A 17014-nucleotide genomic window follows, 5' to 3' on the forward strand; every position below is an offset into this window, starting at 1 on the left:
GTTGATCACAAAGTACCACGTGGGACTGTTGTGTTAACAACAAAAAAAGTTTCAAAAGTTATCTCTTCTCTGTGAAATCATAGCCCTCTTCTTCAAAACACTTCTGTGTCATATTTTCGATGGCCTTTCCAGAATAGTTCAATTTAGCACAAATTATTTGTAGACATTAGAAAGGAATGCAGAGAGCAAGCAAGAAACAACTGACTGAAAAAACACAGCAAGGCAATTAAAAAAGTGATTTGTTTGGAATGCCCTCTGACCTTGATCATAAATATAAATGGAGCCATATCCAAATGCTCCTCCATTTTAGGTTGAATTATTTTTTCTCCACCTCTTCAATATTTTCTTTTCTTCCTCCTTCCCTCTTTCTTCCCTCCCTTCTTTCACTTCAACATGCACTAATGGTGCTTGGCATTGGACCAACAGAGATGTGTATAACAGAGTCTCTCCCAATAAGAAGGATAATTTCCAGGGGGGAAGACACAAAGAAATGTCACAATTCAGTGTGATGCAGTGGAGCAAGTGGCTCCTTCTTCCCTAAGGGTGCTGTGGTCAGCAAAGGCTCCATAGGGGATTCAGCTTTTCAGCTGTGCCTGGAAGAATGAGTATTCTCCGGGTGGACTAGTGGAAAGGTTTTCCCGGAAAGAAAATCATATGTATAGAAGAGCATGGAACTTTGCAGCAGTGACAGGTAATTATCCATTCAACTCTAATTAGTGGTATCTAGTTACCTACATAGTCATTTGCATATCACTAGATTCTAGAAAGGATTAAAGGTCATTTATAAAATATGTGCACTATAAAAAGATAAACCAAAATGAAAAAATAAGTGGGTAAGAAGAACAAGACAGAGAAAAATTAAGGATAGGAAAAAGAAGATGATGGCAGGACTGAATTTGTATACAAAGCACATGCTGTACGATTCTGTCTTTGCCAGAGGAAGGCCATAAATTTGGATCTAAGCCTTTTGGTGTCAGCCCAGGAAGAGAGATGCAATCAGTAACATTCAGTGTCCACATGATCAGATGAGCCCAGTTGTTCAGGAACAGCACAACTATTCCTGGTGAGGACAGCAAAGAGTAATTTCTCCCACGGGCCTGTACAGAAAGGACATTCAGTCATTCTGTGAGTGATGCCCTCAGCAGCATCTTTAGAGAAATGCAGGGTGGAGGGGTCATAAAAAACGATTTCTTATAATGCCTTCAATGTAGGCTGATGACATGTATCCAAGGTACCAGTGAGTAAAAGTATTTCTATGCTTTTCAAGGCTAAACTTCTGTCAAACCTTTTTACTGTTTTTGTTGTTATTTTTTTAACCCAAAAAAGGAGTTGAGTTACATGTACTTTAACATTTTTTTCCAGGCTAAAATTCTTGTAGTGATGACACATGGTACAGGCTTGATTGTCCATTAATCTGGGTGCTAGTTGGTTTTATAATCTTTTAACCGGACTCTTTAAAAATTATTTTAAAATTTTTAATTATGAATACATAGTAATTGTACATATTTGTGGGGGTACAACTGATACAAGAATACAATGTATAATGATCAAATCAAAGTAATCGGCGTATCCAAGACCTCAAGCATTTTCTCTATATTAGGAACGTTACAAGTCCGTTCTTTTAGTTATTTTGAAAAATACAGTAAATGATTGTCAACTATAATCTTCCTATTGGCTAACAAACACTAGATCTTATTTCCTCTGTCTATCTGGATTTCTGTACCCATTAATCATCCCTTCCTTGTTCCCTTGGCCTCCCTACTACCATCCCCCGCCTCTGGTAACTATCATTCTACTCTCTAGTTCCATGATTCATTTTTTTTTTTTTTAGCTCCCACATATGAGTGAGAACATGTGTTATTTGTCTTTCTGTGCCTGGCTTATTTCACTTAACATAATGTCCTTCTATTCCATTCATTCTGTTCCAGTAACAGAGTTTCATTTTTTTTTATGGTTGGATAACATTCCATGGTGTACATGTACCATATTTTCTTTATCTATTCATCCACTGACAGACCATTTAGGTTGATTTCGTATCTTAGCTATTGTGAATAGTGCTGCAATAAACACAGGAGTGCAGATACCTCTTTGCTGTACTAATTTTCTCTTTTGTGTGTATACCCAGCAATGTGATTGCTGGATCATATGGTAGTTCTATTTTTAGTTTTTTAAGGAATCTCCTGTTTTTCATAGTGGCTGTGCTAATTTACATTCCCAACAACAGTCTATTAGGGTTTCCCTTTCTCCACATCCTTGCCAGCATCCAATATTGCCTGTCTTTTTGATAAAAACCATTTAAACTGGAGTGAGATGATATTTCATTGTGGTTTTGATTTGCATTTCTCTGATGATTAGTAATGATCATATACTTTTTTCATGTATCATTGGGCTCTTTAATTAATGCTTATAATTATCTCATCAACTTACCTATCTGTTTTACAATGTTTTGCTCTATTTGCTGAATTAGATAATAAAATCCTTGCATTGGAGACAGGGAGTACACGATGACATATTGTTCTGAGGCTTAACCTACAGTGTATGTCCAACTGATGCGGTGGCTTATTCCTTAACAAAGTATTATAGATTCTAATTCCTTTAATCTCTCCTGATCTTATTGTCCTTGGAAACATTGTCTGATACATTAATTGTTTCATTAGAAACCTTTTCAGTTTTATTTTCATATCCTTTAAATTCAACACCATTTAAGATATATCTAAAAAAATAGAAATTCTGGAACATTTCAGATTCTTAGAGAAGAAAATGATAAAAACCTTAGTCATTTTCAAGTATGACATATTTATTTAACTGTAAATTTAAAAGGCTTTAGTTGTAAGATAAAAACAACTATTATTAATTTCAGTGTTTAAATTTAATTCTGCAACATTAACAACTCATATTAGATTTATAGTGTAATTTCTTTTCACCTGGATAAATCTATTCTTTTTTATAAGTCTGGATTTATTTTTTAAAATAACTATTGTATACTAACTAAAATAATACTTAAATATAAATATGTCCATTTCAAGTTAATCTACATGCAGGACTATTCATGAGAGAGCCAAATAAAGTATTTTAGAAATGTGTCAAAACAAAATAATACAATAGGAAGCTCTGTTATAGGTTTCATTGGGTAGCAGTTTAAGCTATAATCTTAGCTGTACAAAGGGCTGAAGATGGGCTATTTATAAAATGATTCCAAAATGATATATAAAAAACCTATTTCTCCATGGGAGTTCAGCTGAGGGGAAATGCTTTTCTTCTGTGGGGGCCTCAGCATTCCAACCAAAGATTTTCCAAAAAACATAGATGAATAATTCTTTTTCTTTCTTTGTGTGTGTGTGTGTGGGGGGGGGGGGTGGCACAGTCTCACTCTGTCGTCCAGGCTGGTGTGCCGTGGAATGATCACAGTTCACTGCAGCCTTGACCTCCTCAAGTGACCCTCCCGCCTCAGCCTCCCGATTAGCTAAGATTACAGGTGCATGCCACCACGTCTGGCTAATTTTTAAAAAAATTTTATAGAGACAGGGTTTCACTATGTTGCCTAGTGTCTAACTCCTGGCCTTCCAAAATGCTAGGATTACAGCCAGAGCCACTGTGCCTGGCCAAGATGAATAATCCTTGATTATTCCTATTCCTAAGACCTACCCCAACCTACTTGATCAATTAATATAAGATTTAAAAAAATCCTTCAGAAAATAAACAATAGAAGGCAAGAAAGACAGTTATTAATGATGTAATATAAAAAAATCAAGAAGATTGTGTATTGAGGAGTGGAAATAAATGAAGGCCAACCAAATGAGAGAAGTAGAGGCTGTTTATTCAGAGCTTGCTGTAGCAAGGGCATCAGCCACCATCATTTGCATTTGACAGAGACTCCAAGGCAGGCAGAGGAGTGTGAAAGCTTCATGGCAGAGAAAAGTGAAGGCTTCAGGTGTCTGTGCCCCAACTGCAGGCTGCTGGCCTGGAGAGGCTGGAGGCAGCTAATGGGAAGGGGGTATCCTATGTGATTGGTTGGGGGCACATATTTGGCCTTTTCTGGTTGGTCTTAAATTAAAAATAGAGATAATTAAGAAAGCTGCCAGTTATTAATCAAGTCCTGGCCATTCTAGGCTAACAGAAGTTATTGTTTAGCTCCCTGGATAGTTACTAGAGATAGTAATCTGGCTTCCTGTTAGCTTGGCTAACAGCAGGCTGGCTTCATGGGATGCTCATTGTGGATAAGGAGGCTGGTTTCCTGTGCACATTGCTGCAGCTTTTGGGTCAGAGTTTGATTTTTATCTATGGTCTGGCCATTGTCTATTTGTATACTCAGGTTCTTAGAGGCCAAAAAAGTCTTAAAATGTACTTTTGTCTCCCTGAACTTCAGGATATGGCCTTCTAGCTGTGCAGAGATGATTAGATCCTAAAAAAAACACTTGTGCAATGAAATTAAAATGAAATGATGCTTATTCACTCATTTATCATGGGAATTATTTCCTCCCAGTAGAGAAGACAGTCTGGGGAGCCCAAATAAAAGCTAGAAATTATGTTGCTTTCAAATGACAGTGGAGGTGGTATTTTTCAATCTATCTGTCCCAAGAAATTTAATTTATAGTGCAGATCATTCACCAAAACATTCTAGTAATTACAAAGTCATTTGTTAATTTCTAGAAATTGTGGATCTGATTTTCTGTTTGAAATGGCCATTTCTAGATAGATGATATCTTTATCATCTGAATGATGATCTGACATCAACTCTTTTAAAAATGTCCTCAGAGTATGACTTGTGGTTTTAGTAAGTAGAAATTTCTCCTATCATCGATGATAGCGTATACAGTATTAAATCTTCTTTCAAGTTCTGTTGAGCTAACATCAATCACATTAAACAATTTCTAGCCTTCAATATAGTGTCTGAGAGTTTTATATACTCTCTATCTCTTTTGTCGAGTATGTAAAAAAATTATTTAAAGGTGTTATATTTAGAATTCAATAATTTGAAAAAAATTAAAAATCCTTTATCTGCTTAAAAATGAAAACATTTTTTGTTAAAGCCATTTTTCATGGGCTCCAATCATACATTTGATAAGTCATTATTTACAGATACATATTTTCCACCTTTGTGAGATACATAAAAAACATTAAACTCTCCTTAAATAATGAATTTCATGTTTCAGTTAAAATATCAACACTATTAAATATAAAAGTCAAAACATAATGTTAAATTTGTAAGTTTTAAAAAAATTTTTTTTCTCATTTCAGTGTGTGTGTGTATATATATATGTATACAGACATACTAGATACTGGAACTTCAAAAAATGGATAATATGGATATATTATTGCAAACAATGTATGGCAGATATATGTGTATATACATGTATGCATATGTATATATGTGGATATATATAAAAATGTATATACGTATCTATCTACATACACATATATCTGGCATAAATCAAGTTTGCAATGCTATATCCAACTTATCCTTTTTCAAAAAGTTCTAAGCTGAGTACAGTGGCTCACACCTGTAATCCTAGCACTTTGGGAGGCCAAGGTGGGAGGATCACTTGAGGCCAGGCACTCAAGACTGGCCTGGGCAACATTGCAAAATCCTGTCTCTACAAAATGTAAGGGTGAAAAATTAGCTGGCTGTGGTGGTGCACACCTGTAGTCCTAGCTGCTCAGGAGGCTGAGGCAGGAGGATTGCTTGGGCCCAGAAGTTTGAGGCTACAGTGAGCTATCATCACTTTACTGCACTCCAGCCTAGGTGATAGAGCAAGACTATCTCTAAAAAACAAAGAGTTCTAGTAAACCTGAAAATACAAGATTACTTTTACTGTGGAAGAGATAGTATCATAATTTTACAATTTTCCTTATTTGATGCTTGACCTTTAACAGGATGTGATTACCATTTTTATATAAATGTATGTAGCAAATTCAATTTTTGGTGATATTATTTGCATAACATATTTTTCAATATTAATAATAATCCACTCATATTTTTGTTGAGATGATCATTCTCACTCCAGAAATACAAAGTATCTGTTGAAATGTCTCCTGACTCTCACACTGTATTCGAGGAATTTTGAGTTGTTCTAATTTTTGCACCAAAACCATAGATAACCTAGGTTGAGACTCATTATAAATCTCATTTTTTCTTTGTTCTGTTGCACATTCAGAAGAGCATGCTTATGGTATTTACAAGAATAGTTATAAATATCTCCAAATTTTGTGGCATCTCCTTTTTTAAGGCTTTTAAAAGTATTTATTTATGTAAATGTATAACTTTAAAAACACTGCACGTTTTTTAGATACAAAAGAATTTCAAGGCATTGACAATAACCCAAGAAAAAAATAAACCATTTGGAAGCAGCAGCAACTGTGCCAGTGAAAATGGTGATAAACAGATGATTTTCCTGGGGCACAGAGAGTCTTGAAAGAATGTGCTATGAAGCCTGTGTGAAATTGTCTAGTCTGGCAGACATGGTGGGGATGTTTCTCAGATGTTGCTATGTGTGACAGGAAATTCATTTACAAATGGTTGTTGTGACAGTCTTCAAATATTAGCTTGAACTAATTAATTCATATTAGAATATTTAATATGTTACTATTGCTTATTGCAGTCACTTTTATGCTACTTACCAATGGATACGGGAAACTCAGTATTTCAACAGATGCTACCACTATATAGATTTGCACCTGGTGATATCAGTCCTGCACATCAGCTCTTGGAGCCCTGAATTAATTTCTATTTCTTTCACATACCTAAGAGCAAAACTGAGGTCTTTGTTCTGCCCTAAACACCTCACCCAATTTCCCACCTTAGAGTCTCTGCTCATGTTTTTCTCTCTTTTAGATGTCTTTCTCCCATAGCCTATTCCTGTTGAATTTCTTCCCTTCCATTATATGACTCAAATACTATTTGTCTGTTTCATGCCCACATACCTATCCACTTATCCATCCAATATCTTATTTTAGTTTTGAGTATAAGGTACTGCTAAACGTAAAAGAAATACAGTAATGCCACTCTCCTTTATGAAAACCCACCTCAGCTCAATCTGATGAAGTTCCTCCCTCCGTGGAAGGAGAACTCATGGAACTTTATGGATTTTATCTTGGCTCATTCTAAGGTTAGTGGTCTGATCTGTAAATTATTGGAGATGGAGATATTTTAAACTTATTTTTAATTCTTGTATCGCCTTATATATTAACCTGCACAAAATGGTTGGCTAAGGAGTGTCTGTTACAAGCTGAATGAGAGAGGATAAAAGCTATCTAAACATGAATTCCTTCAAAACGTTTGCTCTTAAAGTGCTCTTTTAATTTGCCTCCCATTCTATCTAGAAAGTTTTATCTCAGATAACTTAAAAATATTCATTTATATGTGTGAGTGTATATACATGTATCTGTATGTATGGATTCTAAGACCAGTTCATACCCTCAACTATTCTATCCCTGTGTTAGTCCTGATCACCTTCCTGCAGTTACATCACCGTCTGAGCTCAAGATTCTGCTGAAATTGCTCAGTTTATGTGCTTCCGTGTAAGATAATCTCACAGAACTGGAGAAGTGCTCAAATTCTTTAACATATATGTTAATTTTGGAAATTTAAAGACTGAAATAATCTTTGAAATGATCAATTTGCAGAGGATTTGAAAGCATAATACGTTGTTCAAAAAAGGATTATCTTTTAGGGTGTGTATTAGGCTATTCTTGCATTGCTATAAAGAAATACCTGAGACCGGGTAATTTTTAAAGAAAAAAGACTTCATTGGCCCACAGTTCTGCAGGCTGTACAGGAAGCATGGTACTGGCAATTGTTGGGCTTCTCGTGAAGGCTGTGGGAGCTTTCAATCACAGTGGAGGGTGAAGTGGGAGTAGGCATTTCACATGGTGAAAGCAGGAGCAAGTGAGAGAGAGTGAGTGGGGTGGAGGGGGAGGTGCCACACACTTTTAAATGACCAGATCGCATGAGAACTCACTGTCATGACAACAGTGCCAAGCCGTGAGGTATCCGCCCCCATGATCCAAACACCTCCCAGCAGGCACCACCTCCAGCACTGGGGATTACAATTCAACATGAGATTTGGATAGGGACAGATATCCAAATTAAATGAGGGTGATAAAAATAAGGTAAGAAAATTGGGGGTACATTTTATAAAAATGTTAGAACTAGAGAGTTAGTAAAAGATGGTGGGGGTCACCTACATATAGGTAGTAACACATACAAATTTAATTAAATATTCATAAATTGAATTGAAACAAATGGGTGTTATTTCCCCTAATTACTATTTTTTTGCTTTATTATTTTTAATAAATAATAATATTATGATTATGTATGATTATATACATACAATGTATATACACAGTGTGATATTTTTATACATGTATACAGTGTGTAGTGATCAAACCATGATAATTTGCATACTCATTACCTCACATATTTGTCATTTCTTTGTGTTGGGAGCATTCAAAATCTGCTCTTCCAGCTATCTGAAAACATATATTGTTGAAAATATAAATGGTATTACAGTTAGGGTTTTTTAAACACTAAAACAATGTGAAACAAGAAAACACAAAAGGCCTTTTCTTAAAAGACATAGTAAGTCATTGTAAATACTAGAAGTTTAGGGTATTCAGGAAGTTGATGCCTATCAGTAGATAAGAAAAATAATATAGTCAGGGATCCGATAAGTAGGTGAGGAAAGTCTAAAAGGAAATGAAAGAAGACATTGGATTTGACCCAGAGGAGTCACTAGTTGCAGCAGAAAGAGCAATTTCAGAGGAGTGATCAACATGGACGTCAGGTTGAATGAAACATAGAGATGAATCAGAAGAAAGCAAATTGTAATAGGGAGTGGAGCTAGTATGCTGCAGGTGTAGGAATTTGAAATGGAAATGGGAGATGAGATAGAAATATGGTTAAAATCAGCTATATGTAGTGTATAGAACCATATGAGAAAGTTTTAAGTTCTATTCATGACTTCCCCAACTTTAATGGTTGACACAAAAAATAAATTGACAAGCAGTTGTCAACCTTGATGGGCATTTTCCTATATGCAGAATATTTTTATAGTATTCTTTTCTGGGAAAGATAAGCACACACATAATTATATGCTTTTCTTTTACATACTGAGTATATTTTGACCTAAAACTTACTTTAAATTAAAATCAGCTTTTCAAGGTGGTGAGAGGCTAGGTAGAGAAATATTTTGAAGAAATTTTGGGATGTGATGGATCTGTTTATGGCCTTGGTGGTGGTGATAGTTTCATGGGTGTATATTTATTCTCAGATGTATCACATTATATTCATTACATATATACAACTTTTTATGTGTTACACCTCAATGAAGTGGTTAACAAAAAAGAGGAAATATTTTGATTTGTTCGCTAATGCAGATGTCAACTTGGGTCCCTCATCAATATCCACATAAGATTAGTTCAAAGCCTCATCCATTCTGTTCCCTCTGTTAGTCCTCATCACCTTTTTGTGGGCACGTCACTCTCTGACTTACTTAAGCTTCTGCTGAAATAACTCAGCTTATTTGCTGCTCTGGAACACCTGTCAGGGAACAGGTGAAGTGCTCAGGCTTTTCCCTATTTCCACAATAAACAGACCACATACACCCTTTACTCCACAAAACGCTTTTAGTGGGCAACAGATTTTGCCGATGATTTCGAGAATATAAAGAGAGTTTTTATATCTCAACAGTGTCAACAACTTCAGATTGAACCTGAGAGGGCTTTCTTTTTAGCGGTTCTTTATCTCTACATCTTGTGAGCATTTATCCAAATGTTCCAGAACAGTCACTGAAAGTAAAGAAAAAAAAATATCCAAAGATCATGGGTAGAAGAAAGGAGCTATTGTTTTATGTACTCTACAAGTAATCTTAACATGAGATCAATGTAGATGATTGGTTTGAACAGGGCATGTTTTCAAAAGCTCTGCACCCTCTATTATTAGATATTAGCAGAATTCAGTACATTATGCAATGCAATTGTATAAGCAAACAGCTTTCTTTACAACTATAAGAGAAAATATATGCAATTGAATTATAAATGAAAGAAAGAAAACTGCATAAAATTCTGTACAATCTTACAAGTTGAAAGCAAATGGAAAAGAAAATGGGTAATAAAAGAGCTTCATAAAGTTGCTGAACTTTAGGAGTCAAAAGAAGGGATGGCTTGTGTATTTCTTTCCTTGCAAGCCTTATAAGAACACATTTCACAATACTGTGTTCCTCAGCCCATTCTCAAATACCTGAGTGCCTGATATGGCAGAAATTAAGACTCTGCCTATTTCGGGATAGTGCTTCAGAGATTTTTTGATGTGGTGCATGCTAATCTATTACAATATTTCTTAAATTTTTTTTTGTTTATTCACTTTAAACAACACCAGGAATACCATTTTGAGATTCTTGTTTGAATCAGGAGATTGAAATATAGTTTTAAAATTTCCAAGTTTCAAAATAATAGTCTAAAATAACTAAAATAGAAATGTGTTGGGAATTCTAAAGAGGAAAAATATCTTTTTCTTTACCAAGGCTTTCTCATTCCTTATAATAAGCTCCTCCACATAAGCCCTATTTTCCAGATGTTAAAGATATAATCAAGAGAATATTTGAAGAGTCCTTGACTCTTCATATATATATATATATATATATATATATATATGTATTTAATAATGAGTTGCTATACTTGTCAATACTTCCTGTTGACGGTGGTAATGACTTACCTTGCTGATGGAAAAACTGATCATAGCAAAACATGTCAGGTTGTGCCCACACTTCTTACTGATTTGTTACTAAAGCATTTCAGTGGGACCTTCTTTTCTGTTTTCTATTGCTTGTTGTATAGCTTTATCATATAAACTTCTCTTCAAGATGAATGCATGACTGTGACCCAGGATAATAATTGCACATTCTGTGTCTCTGTGGTAGGCAGAATAATGGCCCCTCAAAGATGTCCATGTCCAAATCCCTGGGACTGGTAAATAAATTACCTTGCCTAGCAAAAGAGACTTTGTAGGTATGGTTAAGTTAAGCACTTTGGGATGGGGAGATCATTATGGATTATACAGGTGAGTCCAATCTAATCACATGGATCCTTAAAAGTGGAGAATCTTCCCTGACTGGGGCCTAGGGAGATGTGACTAGGGAAGAAGAGTTAGAGATGTGATAATGCTGACTTTGCAGTTGCAGCAAGGAGGCATCTCTAGAAGCTTGAAAGGCAAGGAAATAGATTTTCCCCTAGAACCTCTAGAAGGCAATTCAGCCCTGCCCACACCCTGATTTTAGCTTGGTCAGAACTGTGTCAGATTCCTGACCTGCAGTATTATGAATTGATGCATTTATTTTGTTTCACTGAATGTGTGGCAATTTGTTATAGCAGCAATAGAAAACTAATATAGCACCCTTCAAAGGTGGCCCAATATGTCTCTCCAAAGAAAATGAGCAGAAGTTGGGAAATTATCTTCTTTTCCTTCTTCCTTCTCCTCTGTTACAAAATTTTTAATTTGAATGTTTGTTGGTACATATAGGGGTGTGTGTGTGTGTGTGTGTGTGTGTGTGTGTGTGTATATATATATATATATGTATGGGATACATGAGATATTTTGTTCTAAGCATACAGTGTATAATAATCACATCATGGAGAATGGAGTATTCATCCCCTCAAGCATTTATTTTTTTGTGTTACAAACAATCCAGTTATACTCTTTTAGTTATATATACATATATTTTTTAAATTGTACTTAGGTTCTGGGGTACATGTGCAGATTATGCAGGGTTGTTGCATAGGTACATACATGGCAATGTGGTTTGCTGCCTCCATCCTCCGTCACCTATATCTGGCATTTCTCCCCATGTTATCCATCCCCAACCTCCCTACCTGCACTGTCCCTCCCCAGTCCCCTCCAACAGACCCCAGTATGTGATGCTCCTCTCCCTGTGTCCATGTGTTCTCATTGTTCAACACCCACTTATGAGTGAGAACATGTGGTGTTTGATTTTCTGTTCTTGTGTCAGTTTGCTGAATGATGGTTTCCAGATTAATCTAGGTGCCTACAAAGGACACAAACTCATCATGTTTTATGGCTGCATAGTATTCCATGGTGTATATGTGCCACATTTTCCTTGTCCAGTCTATCATCGATGGGCATTGTGTTGGTTCCAGGTCTTTACTATTGTAAACAGTGCTGTAATGAACATACGTGTGCATGTGTCTTTATAATAGAACAATTTATAATCCTTTGGATATATACCCAGTAATGGGATTTTGGTTATTTTAAAATGTACATTTAAAATATTAATAAAAATATTAATGACTCCTGTGCTATAAAATACTAGGTCTTATTCTTTCTTTCTCACAATGGCATACAGAGCTGCGAAGGGGAGGTGGCTCCTGTCTTCTCTTTGCTTTGGGGTGAATTAAAGAGGAAACAATTTTAAGAGTCACTCTGCAGGAGGCTTTAATTGTTTTAACTTGACTTCAGGTGATATAACCATGAAATTTGGGCCATATATATAGCCTCTTAAGCAAATCACATATTTGGATATTTAAATTATGGCAGTTTAAAATTTTAGATCAGTTCTTTAACCATCCTTGATATATACAGGAATCCTGAAGCTTTACACTTAAGAATTGGCTTGCAAGGTCTCAGTCATCAAACAAACATTTGGGGAAAACATTCCTCTCTTGTCCTGCCCCTTCCTCACCATTAAAATACCAAAGATGCTGAAGAGAAGATGACTGTGGCAACAAAGGTATTTGCAGTTATGTTTTTAAAATAAATCACTCACCCCACAGTTTATTTCAAAAAACAAAATTCTCTATACCTCAATAAGGAAAATATGATCATTTACAGTTAAATGATCAGAGATGCAGAGATAATAAATCTAAGCCTAAATCTAAGCCTGCACTTGGGCATCATTGGACATTAAAATTGAGGTGAGGAGAAACCTTAAAAGTTTTCCAGTCTAACGCCTTCATTTTGTTGATGCTCAGGAAGGCTAAGACAGTTATTCAAGTTAAAATAGCTATTCAGTGACAGGGCTGCTAATGAACTCACCCCTGGTTTCCGCACTTAGTTCTTGGTCACATTGCACCTCTGTCTGTCTCCTGCTTGTTTATCTCCCACATTAAATCTGTCACGGGGACCTGTTGATCCTTCTTTGGAATTACCTCTCAGAGTTAGTATTTCTTCACTCTCTGCCACATCTTCCTCATTTCATGCTTTAATCGCCACAATTGGCCTCTAACTAGTTTCCCTGGGTGCCATTCATCGTACACCTGTCCACCGGGCTGATCCACCCAAACCATCATGTTCATTATCCCCTGCCAGGACCTCCAGAACCTTTCAGAGATGACCTTCAAAGGTCTAACCTGGCATTCACTCTTCTGTACAGTCTGGTCTTTATCTCTCCAGCTTGACCTCCTGATGCCTAACACATGCTTGCTGTGCCAGCTGGGATGGTCTCCTTACAAACTTCCACATGCTCCTCATTTCCACTCTCCTGCAGAGTTCACAGGGTTCTCATGATCTCAAATGTTTTTTCTCCTATTGTCCCTGAAAAAATCATACACTGGAGATTTTTTAGCACTGTCTTCCTGTGGCTCTTTCCAGTAACTCAAGACAAAAAGAATTGCTCCTTTTCCTGAGTATTTTTAGCAAACATTTTCCATGTATTACACTTGATTATATATACTTTAGGTCTTCAGTGTATATGGCCTGCTTCTTGTATATACAGGAAAGATGGATCCATTTCATAGAAGAGATGTCAAGTTTTGGAGTTTATTTGTGAGTTGTCGGTGAATGACACCCTGGAATGGGATGATGTCCCTCGAGGAAACCATGGGTAGAAAAACTGAGAGTAGAATCCCTCAAAGGGAAGGAGGAAATCAGGAACTTGAGAAAGATTATGAGAGAGAGGGCAGGGGAGAGTCAGTAGGAGAACCAGGTTAAGGTTGTCATGGAACAAAAGAAGCAGCAGCAAGTTTCCAAAGGATTCTCTCTGCATGAGGAGTGTTAATTATTATTGCCTTTATTTAAGACAAGAGAATTCATGAACCACTAATCAGTTTGGGATTTCAATTAGCTTCTTCCCAAAATTAACATGTATCTAAGAACTTTAAATGTAGAAAAAAATAAAGCTACAATCTAAATAATCCTTATTTTTTTTTAATTTTTTTATAGCGACAGTGTTGATTGATGTTTCAAATACATAACTGAATAGATAAAAAGACACATTTCTTTGAATCAAAGAACTGCTTTAAGAACAAAAAAGAAAAAGAGAAATAATTTAGGCAGCAAAAAATGGAGGATAATAGCTAGGCTGTTTATTATAACAACACAGCATGTTGTTGCCGAATTACTTCTCCCACCACGGAGCAATTTATTCTGGCCAGACTATTTCTTCAGGGAGACAAGCTGCTAATTGTATACACCTTGGAAGTGACCTTTAAAAAGTGCTGTGGCATTGAGAACAACCAAATTAGTTGTATTTGATTTATTATACTAGCTAATTAGATGAGTCTTTGACTCAATGATATTCTAGTTTCGTTGAGTAAGTAGACTACCTACAGAAATCAACCAAGTCACCTCCCCATTATCAGTATACAAAGAGTCTAAGGGTGCTCTTTGGAAAATGAAATCAAGCAGTACACAATCACGTCCTTACTACCAGGAGAGAAAAATCAGAACAGCATTATAGGGCTGAATCTAGATGCCCCAAATGTATTCCATTGCATGTTTAGTTGGTATAACATTCATTCTCAATATAGTCAGCTACTTCAATTGAAGAACATTAGATGACCATTTTAGCTCCCTATTTAATGCATGATTTTGCTGGAAGCTGAGACAGAAACATTACAACTTTTGTATTTGCATACAAAACTATTTTCTGTTCTTTAAAACCTCCCAAAAGACACCATAGTACAATGTATTTTGTACTTTTCTATTGGAAGATGAAGCATACATTTATATTCTGAATTTCCAGTATAAAATTCAGATCAGAATCTCTCCTTTTGTTTGTGGCAAGCTAAGGATACCTACTATTAATGCTTATAGTTGAATAGTGTTCTCCCAAAATTCACGTCCACCAGGAACCTCAGAATGTGACCTTATTTGGAAATAGCATCTTTGTGGATGTAAGTAGTTAAGATGAGGTCATACTGGATTAGGCCTAAATTCAATAACTCGTGTCTTTATAAGAAGAGGAGACGGCACACAGAAATACGTACAGGAAAGAAAAGCGACCGTGTTTTGACTCTTATATTTACCATTGATTTTTTCAGAGTTTCTGGAGAGTCCATTCACTGTAATGCCGTCTCAGCTTGACCCCCACCCTCCTAACTGCCTCCTGTGTGTGCTCAGCAGACACATCCTTTGAGCATCATTATGTGTGTCCAACTGCCCAGGGAATGTGATTTCTTTTCTGTGACTTTCCCTAACCCTTAAAGGTCATGCGGCAGTCTCAAGTAAGCCTGCTGGAGTTCCTTCAGTGGAGCCCAAGAGCCATTGGGAATTTTCCTTAGATGAAAGGTCTTTACTTTTTACTGCCTTTGGAAGTCTTTGTGCTAGTCAAAGCCTGACCTCTAAGCTTGCTGCTTCAATATTCTTTCAAGATCTTGGTTGTATATTCTCCCTTAAAGATCTTTAAGGCTGGAGGTGCATCTTTGGGTTTGGAGATTGTTGGTTTGAGAAGACAAGGAATTGCTACTGCTTTCAATGCCACACAGTATGATGCAGTGGGTCCTGGATAGCTCACAGGCCCAGAGGGCACGTGTTCAAAGCTTGTTTCATTGCTGTCTGCCCTTCAGTATGTTATTTAACACCTTCCGCCCTCACTTTCTGTCTACCTCATAAGGTTGTTGTAAATTTTGAGTGACTTTAAACATATAAAGCTTTAGATCAGTGCCTGGCACTTTATAAATTCCAGACACATGGGGTGTCTGACATTAACTGTGTGCATTATGTCTCAGATAGAGATGCTCTTAGATACTCAGTCACTAACACACAGGCACATTTTAAAGCCAGTGAGTAGTGTTCAGGTTTCTTGTGATTCACCCTCATCTATTTGTTTTCGGAGGGCCATGGTGGAGCTGGTGGCAGTGATGCTGTGCTGGGAGAAAAGTGAGGACCGTTCTCTCAAAACTTCTCAGGAAAGACTCTTTATTTAAGTCTCATCAAGTAACAAATGTCTAGTTATCAGTGTTTCTGGTTAGTAGGGAAATGTCATCGAAAGCACATATGAACTGTTAAAACACTGCAATAAATAGAATAAAGAGGTCTCTAAACAAAACACCTGACAAAATATGACTATGAAGAGTGTTACATGAAAAGGAAATTTGTTCTGATGAGGCACTGTGACAAGCTGTGAGGTGTAGGTAAAATCAAACATTGTTCCTGGTCTCTAAAGAGGGAGAAAGTCATGAGGAGGAGCCAGAGTAATCATTTACTACATGAATATTCATTCAGTTGTTCATTTATCATCCACTCATTCATCTAGGGAAATATTTAGCCCAGCTTCCTATGAGATATAGTGCTAGACCCTCAGAATTCAAAAGTGACTGAGTCTCTCTCCCTGGTCTCAAAGAGCTAATTCAGAAGCAGGACAAACGGAGGCAGTGGCCTGTGCCCAGTATATGCTGCAGCCAAGATGTCGTCTGCTCTAATATCTGAGGTTGATTTCTCAGGGTGACCATCTGTAGAGAACAATTTTCATACAAAGTAAACCCAGAAGAATGTTTGTGTCATGTTTTGTGCCATTCTAGAAGCCTGGAACTTCTAAAAGCTCATGGAGCCGATCAAAAAGAGGTGATCCTCTCCTGCTCAGGATTGACCCCTCCCCTCATCCAGGAACTTCTCCCATCTTTGTGGTATTTTTTTTCTTTTTGAGAAGAGTCTCGCTCTGTCACCCAGGCTAGAGTGCAGTGGCGTGATCTTGGTTCACTGCAACCTCCACCTCCTGGGTTCAAGCAATTCTCCTGCCTCAGCCTCCTGAGTAGCTGGGATTACAGGTGCACACCACTATGCCTG

Source organism: Aotus nancymaae, unplaced genomic scaffold, assembly GCF_030222135.1.
Source record: "Aotus nancymaae isolate 86718 unplaced genomic scaffold, 86718_ANA_hifiasm-v0.15.2.pri h1tg000040l, whole genome shotgun sequence".
NCBI lineage: Eukaryota > Metazoa > Chordata > Mammalia > Primates > Aotidae > Aotus > Aotus nancymaae.